Source organism: Bactrocera dorsalis, chromosome 1, assembly GCF_023373825.1.
Source record: "Bactrocera dorsalis isolate Fly_Bdor chromosome 1, ASM2337382v1, whole genome shotgun sequence".
Taxonomy (NCBI): Eukaryota; Metazoa; Arthropoda; class Insecta; order Diptera; family Tephritidae; genus Bactrocera; species Bactrocera dorsalis.
This window is the reverse complement of record NC_064303.1, coordinates 60,352,230-60,376,602: the sequence shown is the minus strand read 5'-3', so window position 1 is coordinate 60,376,602 and position 24,373 is coordinate 60,352,230. Positions and strand designations below refer to the sequence as shown.

At 36.7% G+C, this 24,373-nt stretch overlaps 1 protein-coding gene across 1 annotated transcript in view; it reads left to right on the top strand.

Moving 5' to 3' along the window:
• Positions 1–5,683: 5,683 nt before the first annotated feature.
• Positions 5,684–24,373, top strand: part of LOC105226825 (MPN domain-containing protein CG4751) — a 214,980-nt gene continuing 196,290 nt past the window's right edge. Inside the window, exon 1 of the mRNA XM_049462383.1 lies at positions 5,684–5,729. The gene's annotated coding sequence lies outside the window, so the exon portion shown is untranslated. The remainder of the gene's footprint in view (positions 5,730–24,373) is intronic.

Here is a 24,373-nt window from a genome sequence, read left to right as displayed (position 1 = left end):
CTTTTTATGGATTGGGCATAGCACACTTAAATTCCAATCGTTGGGCATACTTTCGTCCGACCATATTTTGCAAAGAAGCAGATGCATGCATCTTATCAGCTCTTCGCCGCTGTGTTTGAATAGCTCGGCCGGCAATCCATCAGCCCCTGCCGCTTTGTTGTTTTTCAGGCGGGCAATTGCTATTCGAACTCCTTCATGGTCGGGCAATGGAACGTCTGCTCCATCGTCATCGATTGGGGTATCGGGTTCGCCTTCTGCTGGTGTTGTGGGTTCACTGCCATTCAGCAGGCAGGAGAAGTGTTCCATCCATAATTTAAGTATGTTCTGGGCATCGGTGGCTAGATCACCTTGGGGAGTTCTACAAGAGTATGCTCCGGTCTTGAAACCTTCTGTAAGTCGCCGCATCTTTTCGTAGAATTTTCGAGAATTACCCCTGTCGGCCAGCTTATCAAGCTCTTCGTACTCACGCATTTCGGCCTCTTTCTTTTTCTGTCTACAAATGCGTCTATCCCTCTTCAACTCTCGGTATCTATCCCATCCCGCACGTGTTGTGGTCCATCGTAACGTTGCGAGGTAGGCAGCCTGTTTTCTCTCCGCTGCAACACGGCACTCCTCGTCGTATCAGCTGTTCTTTTGCACTTTCCGAAACCCAATGGTTTCGGTTGTAGCTGTACGTAAGGAGTTTGAAATGCCGTCCCACAGTTCCCTTATACCGAGTTGTTGACGAGTGCTCTCAGAGAGCAGGAGTGCAAGCCGAGTAGAAAATCGTTCGGCTGCCTGTTGTGATTACAGCTTATCGACGTCGAACCTTCCTTGTGTTTGTTGGCGTGCGTTCTTTGCTGCAAAGAGGCGTGTGCGAATTTTGGCTGCAACAATATAGTGGTCCGAGTCGATGTTAGGACCTCGGAGCACACGCACATCTAAAACACTGGAGACGTGTCTTCCGTCTGTCACAACATGATCGATCTGGTTGGTGGTTTTTCGATCCGGAGACAGCCAGGTAGCTTGATGTACCTTCTTATGCTGGAATCTAGTACTACAGATAACCATATTTCGTGCCCCGGCGAAGTCGATCATCCCCAAGCCATTTGGGGATGTTTCCTCGTTGAGGCTGAATTTACGGACCGTAGTGCCAAAGATACCTTCTTTGCCCACCCTGGCGTTGAAGTCGCCAAGCACGATTTTGACATCGTGGCGGGGCATCTCTCATAAGTGCGCTCCAAGCACTCATAAAAGGCATCTTTGGTCACATCGTCCTTCTCTTCCGTCGGGGCGTGGGCGCAAATCAGCGATATGTTGAAGAACCTCGCTTTGATGCGGATTGTGGGTAGATGTTCATTCTCCGGAGTGAATGATAGTACTCGGCGACGGAGTCTCCCTCCCGCCACGAATCCAACACCAAACTTGCGCTCCTTTATATGGCCACTGTAGTAAATATCACAAGGACCTACTCGTTTCTGTCCTTGTCCCGTCCATCGCATTTCTTGGACGGCGGTGATGTCAGCCTTTATTTGCACGAGGACATCAACCAGCTGGGCACCGGCACCTTCCCAATTAAGGGACCGGACATTCCAGGTGCATGCCCTCAAATCATAGTCCTTAATTCGTTTGCCATGGTCGTCATCAAAAAAGGGGTCACTCATCCGAGGCTTGTTGTTTTCTTTCATTGGGGGTGTTTTTTTTACGTGGCGGATCCCAAACCCAGCGCACAACCCTATGCAGGGGGATATTTCGCCTTCTCACTTTAGCTCTCCTTCAAACGGATGTTCTTAGGCTAACCAGTGGATACTTGGTCAACGACTGGAAGTCGTGAGCTGCATGAGTCATATGTAAAAGAATCGTTTCTGGCCACTCGCAAGTGAATGGCGATCAGAGAACTTTCCTCACTCGCGTGAGGAAACACATATGACTCCATCCTCCCCGTCGCGTTGCTAGGTAAGCCAAAATTAAACTTTATTTCAAAAGATTTACCATGTAATTTTCATTTTTTTTTATAGAATCAGCAGAGAGCTGGTGCAGAACGTTTTATTATTTTTCTGCTTTAAACGGTAGTCCCAAACCAATGAGCTTTGTGCTTGAGGGTGGAAGCAACATTTTGAAGAGCAAATACTACGGTGAGCATATTCGGATGTTGCACAAGCTATTGTCAATTGCGTTAAGGATTCCGATACTGCTTTTCAGGTTTATCAAGCTGTTGGGTAGGTTTTGAGCAAAATCGAATTTACATAATGCTAAACACTCAGCACCCACCTTGCAGACCAATACGTTACCAGATGAGCGAATTAATTGACTAGTTCCATCGTGTTATGTGCAAAGATGAAAAATTCTGGGGATACGTCGTTAAGACATGCGTTGCGGTCCTACCTTCATGTTGAAAGCCAAGTTCACTGAACTTATCTGTCCTGGACACCCAATTTGATGAGTTACATATGGAACTTATCGATGGCGAACGTATTACCAATGTCATTCCCTCCGACGTACCGTGGTTGGAGGATTTGGGTGCATAATTGACCTCCATGGAAGAGCAAGTATCATGGGAATTGCGGCCATATCGTGCTGCGCAATATTATGATGCCGAATTGTGAGAGTGAAAGGAACCAGCTTCACCAAAACCGATAGAATATCGGGAAGAACTACGTTTGTTTGCATAAAACTACTATAATGGCAACAATGCTAGCAACAACAGCCAAGCAAATAATAAACAACATTCATCAAATGAAAGTTGGCGGTGGCGTTAGTGGCCAAGCAGCGATTTGAAAAGAAACATTTGCATCTACGCGAATTACAATTCGTCTTTACAACTACTGAATTATGTTCGATTGTGAACGATGTGGAAATTGATAATTAAACTTAAAAAAACAAGTAAATGTAATTTGGTTAATAATGAACCGCTATTAAAAATTAAGGAATTTGGGTTGAGATAACTTCAAATGGAATATATTTCGAACAATCGGTGTATTTGTATAAACAAGGTCACGTAGGTGTTAGTACTTTTTTAAATATGAAAATATATAACTTATCGCAGTTATTTATTAATTACTTTTGTTTTCATTATTGCATTTAGTTATACTTTGTGAACAGCGAAACTGGCGGACCATTTTTCTACCGCTTTTATAATTATAAGCCCAATAAAAAAGTAAATTATAACAAAATGTTTATTTCAGTATATTTTATTTATTGTTTTTTTTTTACATATTTTTGTGCCTATATTGCATTTTCCACACCAATTAAATATTCTACTTACCTGGGTACTTCTCGTTCCCCAGGAAATTTATGCAGGCGTAACGAGCCTTTACATTCCAATTTTCCTTCTGTAAAAAAGTTTCAATTATTATTTGGCTATAATTTAACTTATAGAATACTAACTTGTCGATCGATATGAACGGGAACGGGACATAAATTGATCTGTGAAAATAATAATAAAGTAATAATTATATTAAAACCTTAATAACTTACTTTTAAAATGCACCGTCCGTCCGTTCGAATATTTTCAAATATGTATTATGCCAGTATTGCTATTGAGCATGGCAAAATAGTGTTGCGTAAGCTAATTTAAACTCTTTTTTACTACTATATAGATATTGCAAATTCAAAAAATAATTATTTTAAGAATAATTTTTATTTAAAAACTTAGCTTAGAACTAAAAAATAATATGGTAAATCTGTTAGGATGGTCAAACACTCCATTTGGGAACGTGTAGGATTCCTGATCGCCGGCGGATAACTATATTCTGACATATAAAACGTGTATGTAGTTTGTGATTACAAAAATTTATACTTAAAATATAGGAAACATGGCTATTATAATTACTCTTGATTTACCTTACAATAAAAAATTGTGTTTTACTGTTCAGACAAATTATTATGGTACGTAATATCAGACTTTTCCACAATAGTTATCTCTTAGGGTCCACTCATTATCAAATATAATTTTCAATTTGTCCATGAATAAGTTAACTAAAACGCTTAAAAATATATAGCATATTTATCTATATCGTGAAGATATAATTATTTTTTTTTGATAACAGCTATAAACTGTACTCTATAACAAAAATTGAAAATAGTATTTAAAAATGAAAAAATAAAATACTATAAATTTATAATTTATTATTATAGCATTTTCGCTTTCTGCAACCCGTTTTGACCTCTCGCTACCCTTATTCACCAGAGGTAGCCATGATGTTTTTATTGTGAACGTACACTTAAGGGGTCAGTTAACGACTGTGAATGGCTCTTTTACTATGGTGAATGGGACTTTCCCTACTCCTTTCTACCATGATGCCCACTCCTGCCATAGCGGATCTATCTCTGAACTAAGAAATAATCGATTTATAATAACAAGCAAAAGATAAGGGGTATTCGCTTGCTCTTGCAAAACCCTTGCACGGTGCAAGAATTGCATATATATGGTGCACCGGCACAACACAAACAGGAAATTATTTGCAATGGCTAAAAAAAATATATCAGACCAAAACCCATGTATATTTGCGTGCAATCAACAGCAAAAACCAACACGTACGAACAACTGCAATCGCAAGTGCAACAGCACCACCCCAACAACAGCGCAGTAACAGCAACAACGGACGCTACAACTGCAGTTGCCAATTCAACATCACCTATATTAAACTTAAATAACTATCTTTTCAACAGGACCTGCCGCTGGAACAACGCACATAAGTACAGTACCGCTTATCTACCAACAGCAACAGCAAGCACCACCACCACCGCCGCAAACTTTGTAGCAGCAGCAATCGTCATCATAATCTTGCTAGCAACAGTTCCTCCATATTCTGATGTACGAACTACCCAACTTCTGACCTCTTCATCAACCAATATCACAACCTCCGACCACATATCAATTGTCGCAGGTACCACAAGCCGTCATCATGCATCACGCACAACCAAAAATGATGCTACAACCACTGCAGCACATGTCAACAGTATATATGTATCGCTTCATCTGCAGTGAATTCGGCTCGACGCACTTTGCATCAGTCGCCGCCTCCACGCTGCATGCAACACTATCAAGTGCACAACACCACAATCAGCCCTCGCGCAGGTATCCCACCGACCGCCGTGCTACGCTTCAACACCCTACACTTCGCACTACCAACAACGGAAGCACATCGCCAACTATTCATTTACCACCGCACATCGAGTACAAAATTCCTCGTCGACAATGGCACGGATTTCGGCAACTCCTCTTTCTCGTAAACTCAAAATAGTAACTCCTTTTCGACTGGAAGCTGCAAACGGTAGCAAATTCGGAACCTACGGGGATAAGGCGCTCAACTCAGTGATGCACGTTTAGGCTCCTATGCAACCGTCATAGCCCTAACCGAGAACTGCACAAATATCCAATCGGTCACTTCTAGACCCTAACCCAGTCTCGCACGTTTAGGCTCCTATGCAACCGCCATAGCCCTAACCGAGAACTGCACAACAAACACTTAACCATACCAATTAGCCAGTGACAACAGTACGCCGCACAGCCGTACTCTCACCGAGCAAAGAAATTCGCAACAACTACTTAACCATACCAATTGGCCAGTGACAACAGTACGCCGCACAGCCGTACTCTTACCAAGCAAATGAATTCGCTACATACATCAACCAGCCTAACTGCACCAAGCACCCGGACTAGGATCTAATAAAGGAACTCAACCTTAAAAAAGTCCACTAGGACTTTATTTGTGCCATAATTGATGCTGAAATTAATCAAAATAATGGTAAATAATAAGTATATATTTAGATAGAATTGTTTGTTTTTCCAATAATGTAAGTATGTGAGAATAAGGGCTGCGATTTAGAATAGCATCCCCGGATTTCGGGGTTAAAATGGGTATGTACGGATAGAGGAGGTCCTCCACATCAAGAATATATAGTTGCCGCTGACTTATGGTTTTTGAGATATTTGCAATTAAAGTTCAAAAAATTAACTATTTAAAATGCGTGTTTCTCTGATTTATAATGCATTTTACACTTATATTTTATATTTTTACTAGCTGACCCGGCAAACTTCGTTCTGCCCAAAATAGATTTTTTTTCATTTCAAAAATTACACCGGTATTGGTTTTAATAGAATATGAACGATTTTTCCTAATTTCATTGTGTATACTTTAACAAAATTTTTACAAATATTTCTTTTGTAAACATTGAACGGGCAGGTTTTCGATATGATCCAAACATTCAATATATCGCATCTGTTCAAATCGGTCAGATGACAGTAGTTTGTCAATATTGCATTGCAGTCAAATTTAAAAATGAACCGCCAGGGTTATGTTGCGCCGGGGGAAAGACGATGCATTCCATGTATAATACCGAGGCATCTCCGAGTAAAGCAATGTTCTCGCGAACGGATCACTGGCGCAAGTTGCAAAGAAACTTGTTAAAGTGGTTGCTGGTGGTATTTCCGTTCGCTGTACTATGTTCTCTGCGTTGAAATAAACTCGCTGGCCATTCTCCAAATGAGCTGACAGATGCACAACAGTAGGATGGCGTTCATGAATTGCAAATGAAAATATTCTCCAGATTGCTTCATTGCAGTTCACATATCTACCCATTTGAAATTTGCTAATTTCATCTCGTTCAACGCCAATAACTGCCATATCGCTTCCTTTGGTGACATATTTGCAAACATACTTAATTGATTTTATTGAACTGCAATACTCAACATTTATATGTGTTTTGAATGCCTTAGACAAAATTTGCGAATATGGAACGATCCATGTGTTATCAACCACGAAATTCTTTCCTTTCAATTGAGTGATGAATGTTCTGCCATTGTCAGCGGGTGAGCGTCGCCGATAGAGAGGGTATCCGTCGTTTCCAGTTTGAGTTTCCGAAATAAAAGCACGGGGACAGCGTTTTTTGCATTTACTGTCCGACATACAAACCGAAGATGGATCGTGTTCTCCGCATGACCCATGAACCATATTGGCCATCACCACTTCGTGCAACTCTGGATCTATTTCAACATCAGGAATTTCGGCGGAAATGATGTCATCAATTTGATCAGGTGTAATTTTCTCCACCATCCAAAGAAGAATGTGTGCGTGGGGCAAACCTCTCTTCTGCCACTCCAATGAGTACATTCAGCATCGAACAGTGCCATATACACGTTGTTTCGTAATAAAGTCCATCAAACATCTGAGTTTTTGTTTAAACACGCGTGCTGTAACATCGTGGCGATCGCTTGGTGATTGACCGGGATGCAATAGATTCGTAATGTCTGGCCATTTTGGATTGCAAGTTAATGTAACAAACAAATCCGGCCGTCCATAATTGCGCACGTAAGTCATCGCATCCTGGGAGTACTCATGCATGTGTCTAGGACTGCCAATGTATGTCGATGGCAAAATATAGAGTCGACCAATATCTGTAATATCCGAATCACCATTCATTGCATCTCTTAAGTGAATATACTCTTCAGATCGGAACTTCGACTGATTGTATTTCATGTAATTAAGTCGTTCTGTCTCAACTTTAACATGTCAAACTGCATACTGTTGAAATAACCGTCCATATCTCAGTAAATGGTTGTTATAGTTTTGGCGAATTATCATTCGATATGCGTAAAACTTCATTGAACTGACTTTTTTATTTGTCTCGACACCTAAAAGCTTAAATTACCTATATGAAGTACCAAACAAACATTTTTTTTTACTAACAATTCACCGGATTTATCATCTTATATCATCTTATATCATCTGATATCCGTCTTCTCTGCGGCAGAACATGAGCGAATATTGCATTGCGCCGTAAGACTGATGTGTCTCACTTATCCGTTTTAGTGCGTTTTGATTTCTTCGTTTGATAACAATATCACGCGACTGCAAATTTTCTCCAACAACAACAATTGATATTTCGCTAACTGTAGGTGCATTATATCGTCTTTCATGTGACCCTGTTGGTCTTTTGTCCGCTTGTATGATTATACTATGATCATCTGTTGGCATACGTTCCAACGAAATCGTAAACAGTTTAATGAGGCCATTGTGTTCGTGTAACATTTGCTGCAATTGTTCGATTATTTCTCTTTTCGTTGTATTGAAGATAGCACAACGTCGATTTACTTCATCATGTGAATCTCCCAGAAAGTAAATTTGGAGATATTTGTGTTCTTGATCTGGATGCGGCAACAGCGATCCAGCGAGATGAAACATTTGCCCATGAACGTGTATAATTGGAGGAAAGCTCTGTAGTTTCTGTCGAATATTGTTTGGCAAAAATACCTTAAACGTTGGATTGTAGTTTTGTTCATTTACAATTTGCTTTAAGAAATGGCTCGAGTGAGGAGATTCACCATAAAGCAGCTGGAACAATGGCTGTGGTAGGTGGAAGCAATTCTGGCAACGGTTCATTTTTAAATTTGACTGCATTGAACTATTGACAAACTACTGACATCTGACCGATTTGAGCAGATGCGCTATATTGAATGTTTGGATCATATCGAAAACCTGCCCGTTCAAAGTTCACAAAAGAAAGATGTTGCCGCTGTTGTCGTCGAATAATCGCATGTTGTGATCTTACTTCATCACTTTGGCGAGCACGAACTTCCTTTCTTCTCGATCGTTGTTGCTGATTGTGAACTTCCCTTCTTCTCAATCGTTCGTGCTAATTGTATGTTTGGTTGACATCTTCTAACTGGTGCGTGCTACTCTCCAGCAGTCTATTTCGTGGTGACTCTCAATAACACTTTCCCTTTGACGTGCTCTGCTATTTCGTGTTCTCCTTGCGGCCTGTGAACTCCGAGAAGTGTTACCATACGTACTGATTCTTGACATCGTAACAAATATCTAATTGGAAATGATCATTCATTTGCATAAAGTTCATATAAGGTTTTACGAACCAATAACTTACCTCTGAAAACTCCAAAAATGAATGAATTAAACTAAGGAAGCAGATCAATTGAATGATAAATTCCAACGTACATAAATCGGTATTCGCCAACACGCTAAATCACTTTCACTAAATAACTCACTTTTTAAAACAAAATATATCAATATATCAGTAAAGCAAGGCGCATTTTTATTGCCCTCTAAATTTTGCTTGTTCGATTGGAAAGCAAAATTGACGTTTAATTTAATTTGTGTTTGTTTCATAAAACTGCCATTTCCATAAACCAAAAATAGCACGTAACACAACCAAAATTACCATATAACCGCTGCAGCAAGAACAACCAAAATGTCGTGCTAGGTGGAAAATGAGATAAATATATGGTGGATTAACAACCAAAATAATTAAAGATTGTATGGGAGGTACCACGCCCCCTTATTCGATAGCCCCCGGTTTTATAGGTGAGAGCGGTGTTGTTATCCTGTAGCTCTGTACCAATTTTCATGTTCGTACCTTAAACACTTTTGAAGATATTCGACTTGGAAAATTCAATTTGTATGGGAGGTGCCACGCCCCCTTAATATTTTATTCTGATTTTAAGACATGACCTGCGCGTGGTAATAACAAACAAATTCCCCAAAGGAAGTATTTCATTTGGTTCAGCCGTTTTCGAGTTTTAGCGTTACAACTATACACCATTTCATTTTTATATATATAGATATCCACTAACACTACACTAATTCGTTTCTAATAATTTATTTTATATTAAATAGTGCTCAAATAACTTTAATTTCATATCAAACTTAATCCTTAAAATCCATTTATTCATAAAATAAGAAAGTGGTTGTAAACAAGCAAAAAATTAGTGTTACCATATTTTGTAAAGGAATAAAAATAAGAAAAAAGAAAGATTATGACGTCATAACTAAATTCATTATCGTGTGATGGGTAATGTAAAATCTTTCAGAATTCTCATTATCTTGATAAATCCCGATGTGGGATCGGGCAAAACGGAGTTCACCTGTGTTCTTGATCTGGATGCGGCAACAGCGATCCAGCGAGATGAAACATTTGCCCATGAACGTGTATAATTGGAGGAAAGCTCTGTAGTTTCTGTCGAATATTGTTTGGCAAAAATACCTTAAACGTTGGATTGTAGTTTTGTTCATTTACAATTTGCTTTAAGAAATGGCTCGAGTGAGGAGATTCACCATAAAGCAGCTGGAACAATGGCTGTGGTAGGTGGAAGCAATTCTGGTAACGGTTCATTTTTAAATTTGACTGCATTGAACTATTGACAAACTACTGACATCTGACCGATTTGAGCAGATGCGCTATATTGAATGTTTGGATCATATCGAAAACCTGCCCGTTCAAAGTTCACAAAAGAAAGATGTTGCCGCTGTTGTCGTCGAATAATCGCATGTTGTGATCTTACTTCATCACTTTGGCGAGCACGAACTTCCTTTCTTCTCGATCGTTGTTGCTGATTGTGAACTTCCCTTCTTCTCAATCGTTCGTGCTAATTGTATGTTTGGTTGACATCTTCTAACTGGTGCGTGCTACTCTCCAGCAGTCTATTTCGTGGTGACTCTCAATAACACTTTCCCTTTGACGTGCTCTGCTATTTCGTGTTCTCCTTGCGGCCTGTGAACTCCGAGAAGTGTTACCATACGTACTGATTCTTGACATCGTAACAAATATCTAATTGGAAATGATCATTCATTTGCATAAAGTTCATATAAGGTTTTACGAACCAATAACTTACCTCTGAAAACTCCAAAAATGAATGAATTAAACTAAGGAAGCAGATCAATTGAATGATAAATTCCAACGTACATAAATCGGTATTCGCCAACACGCTAAATCACTTTCACTAAATAACTCACTTTTTAAAACAAAATATATCAATATATCAGTAAAGCAAGGCGCATTTTTATTGCCCTCTAAATTTTGCGTGTTCGATTGGAAAGCAAAATTGACGTTTAATTTAATTTGTGTTTGTTTCATAAAACTGCCATTTCCATAAACCAAAAATAGCACGTAACACAACCAAAATTACCATATAACCGCTGCAGCAAGAACAACCAAAATGTCGTGCTAGGTGGAAAATGAGATAAATATATGGTGGATTAACAACCAAAATAATTAAAGATTGTATGGGAGGTACCACGCCCCCTTATTCGATAGCCCCCGGTTTTATAGGTGAGAGCGGTGTTGTTATCCTGTAGCTCTGTACCAATTTTCATGTTCGTACCTTAAACACTTTTGAAGATATTCGACTTGGAAAATTCAATTTGTATGGGAGGTGCCACGCCCCCTTAATATTTTATTCTGATTTTAAGACATGACCTGCGCGTGGTAATAACAAACAAATTCCCCAAAGGAAGTATTTCATTTGGTTCAGCCGTTTTCGAGTTTTAGCGTTACAACTATACACCATTTCATTTTTATATATATAGATATCCACTAACACTACACTAATTCGTTTCTAATAATTTATTTTATATTAAATAGTGCTCAAATAACTTTAATTTCATATCAAACTTAATCCTTAAAATCCATTTATTCATAAAATAAGAAAGTGGTTGTAAACAAGCAAAAAATTAGTGTTACCATATTTTGTAAAGGAATAAAAATAAGAAAAAAGAAAGATTATGACGTCATAACTAAATTCATTATCGTGTGATGGGTAATGTAAAATCTTTCAGAATTCTCATTATCTTGATAAATCCCGATGTGGGATCGGGCAAAACGGAGTTCACCGCAAAAAAACTGAGCACGGCCAGGTGTTGGTCCGACCGAGGGTTATTTTTCAGAAGCGCGGCCGAAGGCCGCCAATGCAGAAAGGAATTCTATGCGGAAAACTAATGTATTACATATTTCCTGTCATTGGGCTCTTCTGTAAAATATGAACGTAAGGTAGCACTGATTATTAGTTAGAATGCAACCCTTTTGTTATTGTACGAACAAAAATAAATGAACAAAAGTTAAATGTTGAATAAAAGTTATTTTTCCACTATATAATATAAAATAAATGGTTAGAAACGATTTAGTGAAGTGTTAGTGGATATAAAAAGTAAAAATATAACCATAAAATTCATCATAAATGGGAAAAACACGCATTTTAAATAGTTAAATTTTTGAGCTTTAAATGCAAATATCTCAAAAACCATTAATCAGCGGCAACTATATGTATAAATTTTCTTAATCTAGAGGACCTCCTCTATCCGTACATACCCATTATTACCTATTAATTTACCCCGAATAAGTAATTAAATATGCGAAGTTTTAGAAAGCTCTCGTCGAATTATAGACTCAAATGGGTTTGGGGGATTGTAGATGTTTTCACGATTAACAATATAATGCCTGGTATTTAGAATAGTATCCTTCGATTTCTGGATTAATGGTAAAATAAAATTGGTCTGTAAACACTGTGAAAATGGAGTACTTCCCGAAAGTATATACTTCAGTCACCCTGGGCCCCCAACGCAAAAAGGAGTAATGCGCGAAAGTACTTCCGTCACACCGATATGATATAAATTTTATAATATTATCATGGAGTTTTACTTATTTGTTTATTAAATATAAATCACATATAATAAAAATACATATCTATCTATATGGAAAAGGTGTTCACAACTCAATTATAGCTTGAAAAATGTTGGGAAAGTATTTTCTTATTATAGTTAATATAGAATCACGCAAAAATACAAAGAAAAATTGTTGAAAATCCTACATACATATTTGGTGTTATAAGATGTGGCAGCGCTCGTTTTTCTCATAATTGTAAACAATCTACCCTTTTCAACGATGAGTGTGCTAAGTGGTTTTTAAATTAATAAATTTACCTAAAATTTAACAAAATAAAAGTGAAATGGGGTAGATTTTAGAATAGCATCTCCCGATTTCGGGGATAAAATGGGTATCAATAAAAAGGTGACGTTTACAGATCACGCAAATATAATATATATGTATACATATAAGTGACATATCCTAACAACATATCGAACGCAACATTGCCAACGTGCTTCAATTCAGCATTTTCATCATTGAAAGCGGTCCCGCGCATTAAGCGGCACCATTTACTAAATCGTTTTTTGTCACACTACTCTGATTTCGTCACTCGACTCGAAAAGTTCAATTGATCGTATTACTAGTTGTTAAATAAAATTGTCATTTTGATATTCAAAGATATTCGAAATAAAAACAAACTATTTGTGTTATAAAAATATTACTGGCGCAGTCGGTAGGATCTGCACAAATGATCCTAAATAAAAAAGAGCCTATTCGTCTCAAATAAGCAAAATAAAAACCCCCACAGGTACTTTAAAACACGTGTCGGGCTGCTGTACCTTTTGTTTTAAATTCGTACAATCGTGCAGGGGCAGTTTGCTAATATTAAAAACATTTTTGTATATTATCAAAAGTCAAAAAGAGGAAAAAGAAAAATTAAACAGGTAAACAACTGGTAGCTAATGGAAAAAATCGTAAGGAACAAAACGTAAAGTGGGCTGTCGAAGCGAAGAGGAACAAGAAAAAATATCGTAACGAATAAAACTAAATTGCTTAACATAAAGAGTATATAGCATATGGCCAACGTAAAAGTGAAGAAAACTATCAGAGTGTATAGCCAACGTAAACGAGAAACGTGGAAAGTGAAGAAAAAATATCGTAAGGAACAAAACGTAAATTGGGCTGTCGAAGCGAAGAGAAACAAGAAAAAATATCGTAATGAATAAAACTAAATTGCTAAAGCTTAGTACGCAGCTCTCAAGAAACGTAAAAACTTCATATAAAAAAACGCTTAAGAAACGGTCAAGAAACTTTCCTGCGATAAATTTACTTGTGCTAGTACGCAGCTCTCAAGAAATCTAGTACTAATTTTTAATACTTTTTTGCAATAAAATGTGAATATGGCAAACCTGGTTTTGCGAAGAAACATCAAATCAACAATTGTTTCTTGAAGGAAATTCGACGTAATCATCAAATTCATTCTAAATTAGTTGAAATCATTATTATGAAATATATTCCATTTTGAAATGTTATATAAAACCTACCAATCATCAACAACATTCCTTAAATCTCAATGCAAATATTTATGTTACCATACACATACATACACACATATTACGCACAAAGTTTATTTTCTTTGTTTATTTTCTCTTGTTCTTCTAATGTAGATCATTCACAATGCGTAACCAGCTGTCAAAATTACTTGAGAAATAATGTATTTTTTTCTTGAGCAATTACTTGAGAGCTGCGTACCAACCTTCAACATAAAGAGTGTATATCCAACGTAAAAGTGAAGAAAAAAAAATCAGAGTGTATAGCCAACGTAAACGAGAAACGTGAAAAGTGAAGAAAAAATATCGTAACAAACAAAATGAACTAAGCTATGATGGAACAGTGGAACAAAAATATTACAATACGTTAAAATAAAAATAAAACAGTATATAAAAAAAAAATAAAAAAATAAAGAAAAAAATAAAATAAAATAAAATATATATAAAAAAAATAAAATAAGTGCGATTACATATTTGGCGAAACAAAAGCAAAAGTCCAAAGGCAACATTAGAAACGAAGGTGAATAAAAACAAAACAGACAGTTTATGGAAGAAGAAGTGGACGAACTAAGCCAGATTATGAAATCCATTAAAATTAAAGAGGCAAACAACAAAATGGAGCGAGAAACCAGAGAAATGGCGATCCAAAACATCAAACTTATTCAACCATTTGATGGCGATCGAAACTACTTGGCACTCTTCATTCAAGGGGTCGACGCGATCATGCCACAGTCTCCTGTTATATCGGAAGAAACGAAGATATTCTATCTATATTGTGTCATAAAACATGGTTAGGCGAGAGCAGCCACCAGATTGGATGACACTGAGGCAGTTACTTATAGATGAATTCGGAGAACACACGGCAGTTTCAACACTAATCCTAGAAATAAGCAATACTAAATTTAAAAATAATGTTTGTAAAGTAAAGGATGTTATCAAACTAAAAAATTAAAGTTGCTCAACTAAAATATTTTTGTATAATGAATTAGATCAGATAAGTTTGAAAACATTAAAAAGGGAATTGCCAAACTATTTAACTGCGTTAATAAACGCTAATCTTGCTACCGACCTTAAGTCAGCAATCAAAATATTAAAAGAAAACGATGTTTATGAAAATAATAAACAATTCTCTAAACAAAAACAATTCAAGGAACTAATGCAAATTCGAAACTACCTAATTATATGAATAACAATAATAATAGTAATATAGAATATTTTGCAACCAATACGAATCAATTTCCAGTTCATTCCAATTACAACAATTTTTCAAAAAATTATCCATTGTTCAAAAAAAATAATTATTATAAAAATAAACTATTTTTCAATGAATATAGCAATCAACATTATACTTTACAAAATAATAATTTCCCACAAGTTAGGCATACACCTTTCAATTCTGGAAACATTTACATTAATAGAAACTTCAATAATTTAAAACAAGATAAGATTCATGGGTCAAACCAATATCAATTAAGACGCTTTGGCTATCCTGAACCAATGGAACCAGATGAGGTAAATTTTCACTAAACAACCTCGGACGGCTCCCCACAATTGAATTGAAATTTAATAAAAAATATTATAAATTTTTAGTCGACACAGGTTCATCAGTTAGTTTAATAAAGCCTGGGATATCCAACGAAAAGATTATTTATGTTCAGCCAATAACATTAACAACAGCGATAGGAAAAGTTTGTCTAAATGAAACCCAACAATTGTTTAGTGATGAACATATGAAAAAACTGAAAAATTTCGTTTATAATTTCTCGAATAACTACGGCGGTTTACTTAGTTGTAATATACTTAAGCTACTTAAAGCTAAAATTGATCTGGAAAAAGATATGATACATATGAATGGTATTCCGTATAATTTTTTCAAGAATAAATCAAATTCTAAAAATTTTGATAATTGCCTTCAAGAATTAAATATGAACGAAAAGCATAACACTAAAGATAGTAAATTCAGACTTGAACATTTAAATTCAGAAGAGTTAAATAAATTAAAAAAACTTTTAAATTGTTGGAAGACTTACTTTTATCGCAGGGAGCCGGAATAAATAAAAGACTTTCTTTAAAGTTCATACGACCGTTCACATCTGTGGTTTATTAAGAACTAACAAAATGGATTACAAGAATCTTAAACGTAACCGAAAAACGTTGTTGTTGTAAGGGGAAAACTATAACCATTCGTGGTTGCCAGATTTTCAACACTCCTCCTCAACAACAATGATTTTCTCTTCAATATCAAAAATTATTGTTTCATACCAAGTAATTCAATTAACTTTACATGTTTTGATTTACAAAGATTTTTAGTCAAAATATCTGCCGGCATATTATCTGTACTTAAATATCTTAAATCAATTACATTATTCTTTACAACTTCTCGTATATAATGAAATCTTATATCAATATGCTTACTTCGATTATGGTAAACTGGATTTTGCGCTAAATGTTGCGAACTCAAATTATCACCATACATTGTGAGCGCCCTCTTGCTATTGTAACAATCAATTTCACGTAACAAATTTTTCAAATAAACTGCCTCTTTGGCTGCCGCCGATAGCGCGGTACTGCTTAACGCAACTGTCACTTGTTTCTTACTCTTCCAAGAGAATACACAACCTGCCAGAGTGAATGCATAGCCGGCATAGGACCTTCTGTCATCTACGCTGCTGCCCCAATCTGAATCTACGAAGCCCTCTGCTTGCTTACCCGTCTTTCTGAAATGAAGCTTTAAATTTTTCGTTGCAGAAAGATACCTTAGTACATGTTTTGCCGCTGTCTCATGTTCAACATGAGGATCGCAATTTCTTTGCGCCAACTTGCTGACTGAATGTAAGATGTCGGGCCTTGTCGTTACTGCCAAATACATCAACGCGCCAATAAGAGACTGGTATTCTGTAGCATTTACTTTTTCGCTTTCAATTGTAGAACATTGAATCTTGAAACCAGGATCAAGTGGAGTAGATGCCCCGCGACACTGCTTCATACCATACTGCTTCAATAAATTTTGCACGTATTGAGAGTGACCAACAGATATATCGCCTACGCTGCCAACACGTTCAATCTCCATTCCAAGAAAATGTTGAATTCTGCCTTTGTCAACAATATCGAAACTCTCAGCGATTTGTCTCTTTATCGCCAATAGGTCTGTCTCACTCGAACTTGCCACGATAATGTCGTCAACGTAAACAGCAATGAAGTTATAACTTTTATCAACATTTTTCGTATAAAGGCATGGCTCATTCCGACACTGTTTGAAACCAATGGATTTTAAAGTGATATCCAACTTACGGTTCCATTCTCTGCCAGACTGCTTTAAACCATATATCGCTCTCTTTAATTTTAGCACTCGATCGGGATATTTGGAATTGATAAACCCTTCTGGCTGTTCCATATATACCTCATCGTCTATCTCGCTGTTAAGATATGCCGTTGATATATCTAGTTGATGCATATGTAATTCCTTTTCAGCTGCCAATGCAAACAGCATTCGTATTGTTGCATAAAAGGGGACATAGACGGGCACACATGTGCGTTCGATCTGCCCATACACGACACACAAATCCATTTTGCGTTCGTTCTTCACACAGTTAACATGTGCGACAGGCAAGCGGAACATTTCTTCGAATTTATTTCTAATGTAGCACTTTTATCTATTTCTTTGTATTTCGTTAATAAGTTATTCCAACTTTTATTTTTCTCAATATTATTTTTATATTTATCACTTTTCGTTTGCCAAATTGCGAATTAATTTTTTATAAGATCAATAAATTCAGATACGAAATCTTTATTAAGGGGAGAGCCTGCTTTAGAAGCTTCAAACAATCGCTTAAATCTCTTTAAAAATTATCTAACAAACAAAGTTATAGATTGGAACTCTAAATATTGTCGAAGCTAGAAGGGAAATAGTGTCCGAGCGTCAGACAGATTCATACATGAGCGCTTGGGAAAAAAGCGAAAAGCGCGATTTCTCGGTTTTTTTTTATTTTTACGATTATTTTAATTGGCGGGCAAAGTTGGAATTGGGCAAAGTTTATTATCTTTGGCATAAAATTATCTTCTATTTAAACTAAAAAAAACTAGGAAAAGTCAAGTTTGAACATATTTTTAAACAAAATAAATTAAATTTTTTTTGGAATTTTCTTAGTTTAACTAGAAGATAAGTTATTAAAAAACATGAATCTCTTTGAATTTTTTGTTCCTGATAAATGTATATGCGAGATGCATCGGGTAATTGCTTCCTAAAGGCAGAATATCAAAGATTTCGTATTAAAAAAAATTGTGAAAGATGTTCGAATATATGACTATAAAGCCTAGAAATTTCGCTTGAATCAATTATTTCTTTCCCTCCCAAAAAAATCCTAAAAAAAAATCGATTTTTTGATGCCTCTAAAGCAGTCTCTCCCCTTAAGACTTGCAATTGTCCGCGATCTTCACTGCTCGGCGACACGAGAGAAATGAGATTTTGTGCGCTCACAACGCCATACACGATAAACATGCTCGCGCACCGATCGTAAAAAATCAAACATTTTCGCGAACATGGATCGGTACGCGAACAAGCACATACACGAGTAAACCGCATGTTTACACATACCGATCGAACGCACATGTGTGCCTGTGTATGGCCGCTATAACGTACAACAGGGGAAAACGTTTCGTTGTAGTCAACGCCATACCGCTGGCTACACCCCTTTGCAACTAATCTCGCTTTGTATCGCTCAATGTTCCCATGTTTGTCTCTTTTTTCATTAAAAACCCATTTACAAGGAATTTTTCGTTTTCCAATTGGCAAATCAGTTAATGCCCATGTTTGATTTCTAATAAGCGATTCGTATTCACTATTCATAGCCTCTTGCCAGCGTTTACAATTTTTGCTTGACATTGCTTCTTTTACAGTACTCGGTATCTTGCTACTGCTATCAGCTAGATTTACCGTGTGAAACTGCTTACTCGGACTACCAGGTTTGCCAGTACGAAGAATTTTCGGTCTACCTCTTCTTCGTTTTTCGTTTGCATTGCTCTCACTCGTGCTATCATACATGATCTCGTTATCGTCCTGTACATCAAGTTCTTCACCTGTTTCATTTTCTGCTTCTGAAGCGATTTCATATTGCTCCTCCTCGAAATGAACATTCGCTTCTCTTTCAACGCTTAAATTTTCTTCACAATGCGACTTAGGTACTGTTTCTATTTCGACTACAACTCGTTCTGCTTCTTTTTCGCGTACGCTTCCTATCGTAGATTCATCAAAGATGACATCTCGTTTTTCAACTATTCGTCTCTCTCTGCAATCGTACAAACGATATGCTTTTGCTGTCAAAGAGTAACCAACAAATGTGTACTCTTTACCCTTTTCACGAAACTTATGTTGTTGATTTTTAATTAGACCAACTGCTTTTGACCCAAATATTCTCATATGTCTTACATTTGGCTTATGACCCGTCCAAACTTCATATGGTGTTTTATCACCAAGTGGTCTAGTAACCGAACGATTTCGAATATAGACTGCAGTTGCCACAGCTTCAGCCCATAACGATTCACAAAGACCGGCCTGCACAAGCATACTGCGAGCCATCTCTACGATTGTACGGTTCGCGCGTTCCGCTACTCCGTTCTGTTGAGGCGTGTAGGGAACTGTCAACTGTCTTTGTATACCACTTGCGTTAAGGAAATTATCGAACTCACGATTAACATACTCAGTGCCATTGTCACTCCTTAACACCTTAATTCGTTTCTCTATTTGACACTCTACTAGACTTTTAAACAATTTGAATTTCTCTAGTACTTCATTTTTATGTTTCAAAAAATAAACAAAGATACGTTTCGACTTGTCGTCTATAAAAGTTGTAAAATAACGCGCACCACCTAGAGACACTTTTGGCATAGCCCCACATACATCAGAATGAATTATGTCTAACAAATTCACCGAACTATGCCCACTGTTTTCTGGAAACGGCTTTGAGCTTATTTTTGTTTTCATACACACGTCACAGTTTATGGTTTTTGGTACATTTTTTAAATCTTTTTTTTTTTTTTTTTTTTTGTTTTCAATATCTTTTTATTTATTGAATCTGCTTTTTGTGTGTTTAAAGCCTAACAATAAGTAATAAAATCTTAAACCTATTTAAAAACTAGACACGCTCAAGCAAATGATTGAGGTGTTTTGGTGATACATTGCTCCTCAGTACGCGGGCATATCTCTTCTTTTAAGGCGTGTTTCATTGCAGGAATGTACCAAAGCATTAGCCAAAGGGTTTGGGTGATCACGGAGTTTACATATATATTTAATTCTGCTGTCTTCTACTTCTTTTCTTACCATAGAAATACCAAGGTCTTTATGGATATTCTCATTACGCATGTACCATGGTGAACACGTGATTGATCTAAGCATTTTTGATTGGAACCTTTGTATTATGTCTATATTAGTTGCACAGGTCGTACCCCACAGTTGAATGCCATACATCCAAATCGGCTTTATGACCGCATTATATAAAAGCACTTTGTTGTCTAGGCTAAGTTTGGAGTTTTTATTTAATAGCCAATTTAAATTTGCAGCTCTTATCTTCATGCAAGTTATTTTACTAGATATATGTTTTTTCCACGTAAGTCTTCTATCTAGGTGAATACCAAGATAGGTTACTTCATTCGCTTGGGGTACTAAAATATTGTTAATTTTTATTGCCGGACACATTTTTGGTCTAAGCGAAAATGTAACATGCTTACACTTTTGTTCATTTACCTTTATACGCCAGTTAGCTAGCCATTCTTCGACAAACTTTAAGTGCTCGGCTAATATTCTTGATGCTATTATGTGGCATTTGTTACGGCTCACTATAGCTGTGTCGTCCGCAAAAGTAGAAGTTAATACATTGTTAGCTGTTGGAAGATCTGCTGTATATATGATGTATAGTGTTGGGCCTAGAACACTGCCCTGGGGTACACCAGCCCTTATGTGTCTTTCATCAGATATGAAATCTCCCACTTTTACCATAAATTTTCTATTTTTTAAATACGATTCCAATGTTTTATATAATTTTGAAGGCAGAATATTTTTAATCTTGTATAAAAGGCCCTCATGCCATACCTTATCAAACGCCTGAGCCACGTCTAGAAATATAGCTGAACAGTACTCCCTGTGCTCAAATGCTCTTCTTATTTCGTTAGTAATTCTATTTACTTGCTCAATCGTGCTATGTTTTTCACGAAACCCAAATTGGTGCATTGGTACTATATTATTTTCGTGGAGGAAAGGAGTCATCTTTGATAGTAACAATTTTTCAAATATCTTAGAAAGACAGGGTAGAAGACTGATTGGTCTGTATGAAGACGGCTGTGTTAAGTCTTTCCCAGGTTTGTCTATCAAGATGATCTGCGACTTTTTCCACGAATTTGGATAGTGTCCGAGATTAAGAATTGCATTGAAGAGCAAAGAGAGCACCTTTACGGCAATATTTGGTAACTCAATTAGCATTTTTGGGGTAATATTATCATGTCCAGGTGATTTTTTGGGGTTAAGCTCTTTTATTATTCTAGTAACTTCAGAAGTAGAAGTCCTAATAGACACATGCGACTCTTTTGCGGTATTGGGCAAGGTTGGCAACTCAAAGTTGTTCTTTGGGCAATTGGGTTGAAATACCTTTTCTAGGTGATTTGCAAAGCAATTTGCCTTGTCCTCATCACTACGTGCCCAATTACCATTCAACTGTCTTAGAGGCATGTTAGAATCTACTGGTGGCTTGAAAGACTTTTGTGCTTTCCAAAGAGAATTTTGTTTGCGAGAATTTGGACACAGTTTCTTTATATAATTTTCAGTGTTGTGTTCCTCTTCGCATTTAAGCGCTTTTTTTAACTTTCGTACAGCAGATTTCAGTTGAAGCAAAGTTGAAGGGGATCGACTTAACTGCCATTCCCGCCTAGCTCGCCTTTTCTCATTTACAAGTTTCTCTATTTCATTATTGGTGATCTTTCTAAAACCAACTGGTTTGTTATTTCTTTTTGGTGTTGCCAATACAGCTGCATTAGTTATTACGTCATTAATTTCTCTTATATTTTCATCAATGTCTCTTCCTGTATTTATTTTGCAATCAATATTGATGTGGGTGCTGATGTACTTTCTATATTTCAACCAGTTAGTTTTATGTGATGTTAGAGTAACTTTTGGCTCAAATATCATGGGCTGTTCGTATAACTTTATTAGTACAGGAGAATGATCAGATGATAAGTCTGTACATGTATCAGCTGTCATAAGCGATCTATCTATATTTTTGACTACAGCAAAATCTATTAAGTCTGGTATTTTTCTTCTATCACTGGGCCAGTATGTCGGCTTACCAGGAGATATTATATCCAGCTTATTATTCTTATTCATAATAGTGTAGTACAACTGTCGTCCTTTCGGATTAATAAGACGTGAGCCCCAGTACGTGTGTTTTGCGTTATAATCTCCACCTGCTAGAAATTTTTGACCTAGTGTTCCAAAAAAGTCTTTAAATTCGATTTCTGTAATTTTAAAACGAGGTGGACAGTATATAGCAGTAAGGTTTAAGTCACAACCCCGATTTTTGAGTGAAATTGTTGTAGCTTGTAACTGTGGAGTAGCATGCGATTCTAGGGCATAGTGGTTTAAACGATTTCTAATCAACACTGCCGTGCCACCATGCGCTTTTCCATCTGGATGATTTGTGACATAGACTCTAAATCCCGGAATATTGAAATTATTTTTATTTGTTAAATGAGTTTCTGATATAAGCATTACATCAATATTCTTTTCAGACAGAAATCTGATAATCTCTAATTTATGTTGGTTAACACCGTTGGCATTCCATATACAGATATTTAGTAAGCTCATTTTTTACTTAATAAATTTTGCAGCATTTGATTTTGTGATTTTATTAAATCTTGGATCATGTTTTGCATGGTAGACATAAATTGTGTCATACACTGTGTAAGATTTATAATCATAGTTTCAATACCTCCATTTGGAGGATTTTGCGGCAGTTGCATTTGCACAGTGTTGCCTTTCACCACATTTGCATAGCTTCCTTGCATATTATTACTGATAGAAGTAATAGGATTTGAACTTTTCTCTGAGGTTGCTATAATTTCATTACGGGGTGTTTGTAACATTTGGTTACGACGTGCTTGAATGCCCTGTGACAACTTCGATTTCAAATCTTTATATACTGGACAACCCCTGTAGTTAGCAGTGTGATTTCCTCCACAATTGCTGCATTTTTTATTTAATTCTTCTTTCTTAAGGGTGCATTTCGAAGTGGGATGTAAATCACCACATACCACACAAACACTGCGTAGAGTGCAATATGATTTAGTATGCCCATATTCTTGGCAGTTAGTACATTGTACCGGACCATTTCTTTTATGTGGTTCTTCCACAGTTACTCTGCGATGCAGCAAATATTTCAGATTGTATATAGGATGGGTCTCATTTTTTTTTAGTTGATTCGAATTCGGCAACAATTCAATTTTAAACATTGGCTGTGGTACTTTGTTTCTATTAAATATATTTACAACTGTTTTAATTCCAAAACCACATTCCTCCAATGCTTCTTTCACTTCACTAGAGTCTACGGCGGACTCTATGCCCTTGATTACAACAACTAGGCCCTTAGAGCTCTTCAGTTGATACGAATAATAATTTTTGTTTTTATTCGACAAAAATTTAACGATTTCCATGAAACTTTTTTCAGTGTAGGACTGAATTTTTGTTTCGTCTATATTGCCTTTTTTCAAAGGCACTATATGAAAATTGTTAGTGCCAACAATTTCACTTAAATTCGCAACAAGAGTATTACTGCTACGCTCGCGCAAATATATCGGAGGTGGTTTGGCATGAACGACTGTGGTGGTACCCTTCGCATCGTCGTCTGAACCATTGCTTAGTATGGCAAATCTGTTGCCATTTAAAACTTCCGTTTTGTTTTTATTTGGTGTGCTGCCTTGAAATTTTTTAGGATTGACCGCTGATTTAGAAGGACTTAATTTCCTCTTTATATTGACGTAGCGGTCAATGCCTGTTTGTACAGACGGGCTTTTTTTTGTTGGTACACTCTCACCTTGCCTTGTGATTTTCTTCGTTGCCTGCTCGTTTGTTGGTACCTGCAGGCTGGTTGGTGTCAGGGCATTTGTTATTGCCCGATTGTTGTTTTCGGCTGCTACTGCTGACTGCGTTCTTTGCTTCGATTCCTTTTCAGCTGATCGCCGCGATGACTCATCATCGCCGTTACACTTTTTATTTGCAGTAGTTGTGATTGTTGTTGGGTCGACAAAGCTGAAGTAGGCATTTAAGGAATGCCTACGGCCTTGCTGATGAGGCTGCGAAGCACTCATTATTGTTTGTTTGATTTTTGTTTTGTTTTTTGTTTTCACTTGTTGATTCGTGCACTAATTGTTTATGTTTATTATTATTAATTTGTGTGCACTGTTTTAAATGTTTGTTTACAATTTATAAA